Genomic DNA, 8,460 nt, shown 5'->3' on the forward strand with positions numbered 1-8,460 from the left:
GAAGCGCTGCAGTGTTGACCTCAAGCCCTGCAGGTCCTTTTGAGTGGTTCCTAGAAATCCCTCCTGGCACCTTGCCCATGGGGTATAGTCACCACTCTGCCCTGGGAATGCTGTGCCTGGCACTGGCCTGCACCTCTGCAATGTCCCTGCTGCTGCAGACACTATGCAGAGACCAGGTCCTTACAAACTGACATTACAGAGGATATAATGCGATCCCCCAAGTTGTGCACATCTCCAGGAGCTCTACATAGCTACCACTTCATAGATAAGTTGTGAGCCCTTTTCCTCAGTCTAGGTTTTACCCATCCAAGGATGCAGATCAGTCGTTAACCTCCTGGTGATTATCTCCTTCCAAAGCAATGGTGGTGGGTGTGAAGAGGCAAGTGGTGCAGTGAGGTAGGGGTTGTGCACTGCTGCTGTTTGAGAGATGCTTGTGCTGTGGGAAATCTGGGCCTCTCTGGCACCCTGGTACTCAACAGCAGTGGCTGGTCAGGCTGATGAAACAAGAAGGGAGAACACCACCCCAACCCACCAGCCTTTCCAAACGACTCTCAGCCCAACCCCCATGGAACTAACAAAGCGAAAATTAGCATCTTCTTCTCTCTGTGGTCCTCTGATTTGTTTTGTATTTTAATCCTCTTGCTGTCCCCATACCTACTTGTCTGCTGCTGTTTCTCCACATTCCCAACTATTGGACAGCATTAGCCCAAAGTCAAGGGAATGCAAGTCTTTCCCAATAGCTGTTTCACAAAGGGACTGAAGACTTCCCCAGGACCTTTCTATAATGTCTTTTTTTCTCTTTGTGTAAAGACACAGTCTGACTGCGAAGACATCCTGGAGTGTTTCTCCTAGTCTCACAGAAGCAGGATATTGCAAAATCCACAGAGGAACCAGGAGATTGATACTGGATGGAAACCAAGGAGTCTTGTTCTCCAGAACTGCTTGGATATTTTTATTTCCTTCAGGCCAGGGTCCATGGAGTGGGGACAAAGTATTTGCAGTGTATGTTGGGTCCTGTCCCTGCCTTCCCCAGCCAACCAGTTGGCCAAGTGAGACATTTAGTTACCCACTGGGTAGAGTGTTAGTTGGAAAGTGGGATAGGATTTAAACTCCCCTCCTTGCAGACTCTCATCATGTGTCTCTACGTGCAATATAGTGCAAGAGTGGGATGAAACAAGCTCAGCGTTATCATGACAAACAAGAACAAGTGGTTTTCTAGTCTTGGGAATGAGATGAGGATACAGCTCAAGTAATAAACAGCACCAAGCACAGATACTGGAACTTGATTGTCTATATTGTTAGCATGATGCTTGACACAGTTTTGGCCCCCACCAGCTACTGCCAACTTAAGCCATCCTAAATCTACTTTCACAGTCTAAGCATAGGGATGCTGCTTCACCCAGATGCTGTTCAGGTGGAGCACCCAGTCTCTTGGGGTGCCCCATCTGAACCCTCTCTGGGTGCAGCAAGCATGTGGCCACAGCACAGCTGAGCCTGTTGATGTATCACTCGTCTTGTCCTGCTTCTTAAACCCTTTACATAAACATTTGCTAGTGGCCAGGATTGGGAAAAAGCGCGTAAGCAGATAGAGCTCTGCTCTGACTCATTGCGGCTGCTCAGATGTTTTAGTCCTGCTTTTCATGTGGATGAGCACAGACCATGGCAGAGGTCAAACCAGCACGTGATAGCTTTAAAAAGCCCAGAACTGAACCAGATTGTTCTTCCAGAAACTGTTTCCTGGCAATTATTCTTTTCCCCCTCCTGACATACCCAGACCATGCCAGAGTTTCTGCTTGGAGCATGTAGAAAATGCAGCAACCACATATCAAAAAATGCAGAGGAAGAAAGAACAACAAAAGTAAAGGGCAGATGGCACAGGATAGTTCTTGTTTATCTCACACTGGGGCTTGCAAGGTTGCAGAGATCTTCAGGCTGAGCTTGCATGGGGAAGAGATGTCCATTAGCTCCATCACCTCCATTCCCCTCATAAAGCTTTCTCCCTCCTTTGCCACTCCAGTCCCCCCACAACTGCCCCTGGCCCCCATCCCATTAGGACCCAGCAGGCTGTCGGAAGCGTAATGGAAGAGAAAGCTTTCATCCATCATAGACCTTGAAGAGTTCAGCGAGGCAGAGCCATCACAGAGGAGAAACATTCCTCCGCGAATCCCCTCTTGTCTCTCGGGTGGGAAGGGGGAGGAGGAGGGAGAGATAAGGCCAAACTAATTTGTCTTTTTTAATTGGCTCAGAATACTTGAACGAAAGCTGGTTTGTTATCCTTGGCTTTGCTCTGGCAGGCGTCCAGGATGTAGGGCAGAGACAGAGGCTTCTGAAGAGTTAACCTCTTCTAAATATCCTATTAGGATCCTCTCCATTTAGTGTAAGGACGATGTAAGCAGAGGCATAGTGGGAGGGCCTCCTCGTCTTTCTTTTTTCCCCTTTTTCTATTAGAAACCCAGCCTTGGAAGGGACACAGGGACATGCAGAATAGCAAAGGCCCAAGGGTGAGTCTTCTGGTCAGATTTTGCCTTATGTGTTATAAACATCCATAGCTTAGCTGATCACTCCAAGCTCGCTTTGTAGTCACCGAAAAGAGACAGGGCACTTCTAAGGCTCAGTTTGTCTCAACCTAAAGCAGGCATCTCAAAGAGGTCAAATGATTCATGCCTGCCTGTTTGCAAGGGTCTGTAGTGACTGGAAAAGGAGCTTAGATGTTATTAGCTTGAATGGATCCATACATTTAGCTGCACACACATAGGCACATAGTGCCCTCCTAGATGTTCTAGGGTTTATCTTAGAGTCATAGAATGGTTTGGGTTGAAAGGGACCTCAATGATCGTCTAGCTCCAACCCAAAGACATTTTCATCTGAGGTGCTCACATTTATATGGTGTCACACAGCTATGACAACAGATCTGTGGGAGACCTATGCAGGTCTTGAAGAGCAGCTGGAGGGTGAAGACATCTAAAATGTCACTTGATACCTATTCATGGGCAACTGAATCAAGATGCTAAATTCAAAGCAGATGACTCGGGCTCTGGATGTCTGGCCCTCACTGACCGAATTTTGTGTATGTGTTTGGGAGGAAGTGGCTTCAAAGTCAAGCTTGAGACCAGATTGACTGGAAATCCATGGTTTGTGTTTCCATGCTGCAAGGGACCATTGACCGACACATTTGTTCTAGAAAAGAGGTCACCAAATGCTTTAAAACAAACTCAAAAGCATATTTACAAGATCATTTCAGCATGAACTGCTGCACTATATGTGTCCTTCATTAGTGTTTGTGGTCATGATCTCTGGCAAACAAAGCAGTCCAGTGTACTTCTTTGAAGGGTCCCAACTCTGTCTTTCATGGGAACAGATGATGTGTGCAAAGATGAGTCCAGGACCATGCAGGTGAGTCTTTAAACATTATAGGACTTTGCCAGGGCTCCTGACACAGGCTGCTGATGGTCCAGTGAAGAAGCAGTTATCAGGAAAACAGTGATGCTGCTTGCTTTTGTTTCCTCTCTTGCTCAAATGGGTGAATCCTTTGTCTGCAGATGGTTACAGTCCCAGGTCAAGGCCTGTGTCTTCCACATGTCTGGGAGCATCAGGATTTGCTTTGGTCTCTGACACCATTACTGCAAACTAATTTCTGTCTTTGGGCCATGAAACTCTAGTGGGCACAGAGGTGAGAGGCAATGCTCAGACATACAGTTTGCAAGGTCTAGGGTTAATTCTGAGCTCAGTTATAAATTTCCTTTTGTGGAGCTGCCAGGTCTAATTGATTTAGGAGCCAAATTCCCATTTCTCAAAGAAGACTTATCTGGACTTGTAAAAACTGGAGCTTGCTTTCAATCCCGAAGCAGGAGAGTTGATGTCCCTTCTAGACTGTCTGCCATCTTAAATCATCTTAATTAACAGTGTAATTTAATTCATATAAATGTCTGATTAGTTTTGGGTTGTTTTGGAAACCCACGTTCCTATCAAAGCCCATCATGTGGGCAGTTTAACTGCATTCCTCTGTCTCATGGAGAGTGCGAAATCCAGTTTGAAGGAGTTCTGTTTGTGCAAATAAAAGCCTACAAAGTGAGAAAGGGGAAGATATCCTGGAGAAATATGGCAAAGCTGGGAATGGTACAGCTAGGACTGTACTGGAAATCCCTTCCCCCTGTTTTCATTGACCAAGCCTGTTGGAGCTCACCCAGTGTGACTCAAGCAATGCCATCAAGACAGTCCCAGCCCCTGGGTTTTGCTTTTCTCAGATGTCTTAATCAGCTTGTTTGACAGATGCAGGCAGACAGAGGGTGGCCTCGCAGCCAGACACCGACATGGGCGCCTGCAGAGATGGGTCTCATTCCCTGCTCCACCCCATAAGTCCTGGGACGCCTGCGGCAAGTCACATTGTATGGCAGCTGCCACAGCCCTAGCCAGCAAGGGTCAGAGCACTGTGGGATTGGAAGGGGCTCTTTGAGGGCATCTCACCCATTGTCCTGCCTCAAGGCAGAGCCTACCTACTTATCCAATCAGAGGCTGTTGTGAAGGATGCTGAGTTTCCCAGGCAGTTTCTCCTTCCTAGGCTTCCCTGTCCTTGCCATTAGAAGTCCCTTCCCTCCCTTCTTCTACCTTTCATGAAGGAGCATCACTCCTTGAGTGTCTCTGCAGACAAACTAATTTCAGTGTTTCCTCCTTAATCTGCCATTTCTTTTCCTTTAGTCATTCTCTTTGCATTTTTGGGGCTGTCCCCAGTCTGACCCCTTTTTCCCTTAAAGCCCAGGGCACAGGAGGGGGTCCAGTGCTCCAGCTGAGACCTTCCCATCCCCAAGAAGATAACTTCATAGCTAACTTCAAAGATAATGTCATAACTCCACATTTCTCCCCAAAGGCTCAGACACTTTCCAGGAGTTGGAAAGAGTGGTTCCCATTACAAAAGGAGATTAGGGAAAGCTCTTGGTCTGCAGATATAAGACATCCATATTTTGATGCCCACAAATCCATCTGGCCAAGCCTAGATCTCTGTTGCTGAGTGAATCAAGTGGCTGTGGTTGCTCCAGTCAATACTGGGGTGGTATTTGGTCATCACATGGGTGTCTAAGGTCCTTATTGGGCAGAGATCCTGCTGCCATTCGGACTTGTGTGAGGCTTGTGCCAGATCTTCTGACCCTGTGTTGATATCTCAGGTGCTTTCAGGCATTCCCAGTGCCTCTGTTTGGCCAACTGAATCACGTTGAAGGGTACCATGGGGAATAAAGGGAATATAAAGGGAATTTGGACATCCAGCTCGCAGGGGACACTGGCCTGGAGAAATGTATTAGTTTAATCCATAACTGAGTCCTGACTTGGCATGACAAGTCTTACAGCCTTCCTTGCTCTGATTTCACATTAACCTTCTCAATTTCTGTCTCTTCTCCACATGCAAAGAGACTTCTCTTGCCCTGCTCAGTGGAGGCATTGCATGACCCCATCCCATCTACATCCCTGAGCATCCCCTGGGAGCAGGCACTGAAAGACCTGAGAGGGACCCCAACATTTGGGACTTGAGCACAGATGAAAGGGGTGGCAAAACACTTTCCCTCAACTCCACTAGCACTGTTGAGCCCTACATGAAGAAGGGCTGCCTCCTCCTGCATGGGGATGTGCTGGAGGCTGAGCAGAGCCCACCACTCTCTGGAAACCTCCTCCCCTTCCCCGTGCTTTGTAGAGCTGGGCACCCCCAGCCCCCGAGGGCTCTGACAGTAACCATGCCACAGTGGGCTGTCAGTCAATGCAACGTTGGGCAGTGTCAGCCACAGTTCGCTGTAATCTCCCTGTGGGGAGAGCGGTGCCAGAAGTGACAGCTACCTTTATCCACATCCTGGGGATATAAACAATATCATGCAATAATGACAGGGGGAGCATAAGCACCAATATCCTTCAGCTGCTTCAGCCCCCTCTCTCTGTCCCAGAGTACGTTCCTGAAAAGCCTCGTTTCCTAATACCTGGAGTTTCTTTGCTTATTAACCTTATCGGCTGGAGCAAAGTACCTTGGTGAAAGACATTTTTTTGGTGACGTTTTTTGGAATGTTTTCGTAATCCTTGCATTTATAGGCAAAGACAAGGAGATCAAAGCTGCCCAGGGTTTATAAAGCATGTCAGGCTGAAAGTTGGACATCAATTAAAGTGACATACACGTTGTCCGGATTTATGAGAAAACACTGATTTTGCCCCATCGCCTGCCTCCAAATCAGTGAGACTCTTTGCAGTGACTTGCATCTTTTTTTTCATGCTGCTGATGAGTGATTGGGGATCTGAGAGCAATGCAAAGGGGACCCAGTGCCTCATAGTTCTTCCTAGCTGCAAGTCATGGCCCTGCGTGCGCTGAGTTGGCTGGTCTCAGCTGCTTCCATTCACTCTACCCATGGCGTTGCAGCAGTCAGGCATTACTCACTTGAAATGTTTTTGGAAAGGAAAAGGGGGTACAAGACCAAGAATTCAGTTTTGATTCTTAATGTTTTTTTTGGGGGGGTTCTTCTTTTGCTTTCTTTTGTGGTAGAAAATGTTTTGTTATCACCAGAAGGAACACTGAAAACTGTAAAGCCTTCATATTTCGGCTGCAAATAGACAAATTCCCTCTTGAAAGGCTACTGAGGGTTTTTCTAGCAAGGGGGGGTTGGGCCTCCAGCCTCACCATGTTCACAAATAATGTTCCAGAGAGTGGATACCCTCTGTGTGACACGGCAGGAAAGGTAAAGGAGAGCCCCGTGGCTGGGCTGTTTAGGAAAGAAGATATTTCAGTTCATAGCCCCTCTCAGGCTCACGGAGACTGAAATCATCTGTTTCCCAGGGAAGAGCCATGACCTCCTCTCCAGCCTTCTTGCTGAATTTGGTCAACTCTATATCAAGAAATAAGTGACTGTTAGACCATGAAGGTAACGGAGGGGAGGGAAAGCTGGCTGTGTGTTTCATCTTTAGTGTGCTCCCCTGCACAGGTGGACTCTGCTGCTGTCTGTGCATTGGCATCAATGCACTGTGGGGATGGGAGCTGGAGTTTGATTTATAGGCACAGGCTCCCTTTCCCTATGGTCTTCTGAGTGTATTGCTGTTGTGCAGATTTCATCCACCTCTGGTTTCTGGCCATGCAGTACATGATGCAGGATCATTTTCCTGTGGGTGGCTGGAGTAAACATGAACAAAATCCTCAATATCTGAGAACTCAAAAAAAAGGTTCTGGATCTAAAAATGACCAAAAGGGAAAATGAGGGGTGTGTGTGAGGATAACAAATGCAAATTGGATAGCTCATCCCTAAATTAGGCCTTGCTTCCATCTCATTTCCCCTGCTGTGTTTCAGATATCCTCCAAGTGTTTCCTGGCAGTCCATCTGCATTTTTAACATCATCATTTTGTTCATTTACTCCAGCGTTCACTGCTCTTCCTGTGTCTTGTGACCAAGGGTTGATTCCAGTGAACATTATTCCTCAAGAACAAACCAGGAGCTGGTTGTCCCTTTAACCCTCCTGGAAACAAACTCATCCAAACAAAAAAATACTCCAAAAGCACCTGTGAAAACTAGGAATAGAGCTTGCTGGGTGGAAGGAACAAGCAGTGAAGGTACCACAAAAGGAATCAGAGCCTAGTTTCTGCTAGAGACATGGTCTAGGAAAGACCCCTTACTGCATCACAAGCTGATGAGCCTACACTTTCAGCTTCAAAAGTTTTTAGTCCTTAAGTGATGAGATGATAGCTGTAGTTTCCTCTCAAACCACTTCAGGTTTAGGGTTTAGGAACTGCTGAAGCATGTCTGGTGTTGTGAGGTGCTGCTCATGGTGGTGCTTAGGAGAATAAGCTGGGAGTGGTGTTGTGCTCTCCACCTTTGCTACAAACACAAGGAAAGGGAGCAGAGTGGTCTGTGATTCACAAATGAATGCCCACCACAGGAAGCCTGGCTTTTAGTCCCTTCATTGCCACTAGTTGCTCAGCTGCTCTGTGCCACAGCAGTGTAATGAACACAGCAGCTTCCATCAGCCACGGGGATTTTCCACTTCCTCTAAGCAAAACCCAGTGCTACGAGGAGCCTCCCAAATGTTAAGACACTGGGCTTCCTCCTACACATTTCAACACCTCCTCCAGATTAGACTCCAGACTAAGGATAAGATTTAATCATTTATTGCCTTTGCATTAAAACATATTGGAACAAAGCAGTTTCTCAGCTCCCCTTTGCTCATGATGGCTGTTTAATGTGTCCTATGACAGTCACTGGAGATGTTGTCCAGACAGTCAGCAGAGCCTGGAGGGGTTCAGCGCATGCTAAGGCTGACACCTTCATCCAGCTGAATTGCTCTCCAGGCCCCACTGACTGTATTGATCGTGATGAATTCAGATGCCTAAACATATGTGTTTAGCATTTTGTGGGATCCTTTGGATGTAATGCTGAGAGTCACATCCTGATGTAGCCGTTTGTCTGGGAAGGGGAGATGTGCAGTGGTATTTGATGAAGAACAGTC

Source organism: Pezoporus occidentalis, unplaced genomic scaffold (assembly GCF_034315485.1).
Source record: "Pezoporus occidentalis ecotype Australia unplaced genomic scaffold, CSIRO_AGI_Poc_V1 ctg57, whole genome shotgun sequence".
Classification (NCBI taxonomy): domain Eukaryota; kingdom Metazoa; phylum Chordata; class Aves; order Psittaciformes; family Psittacidae; genus Pezoporus; species Pezoporus occidentalis.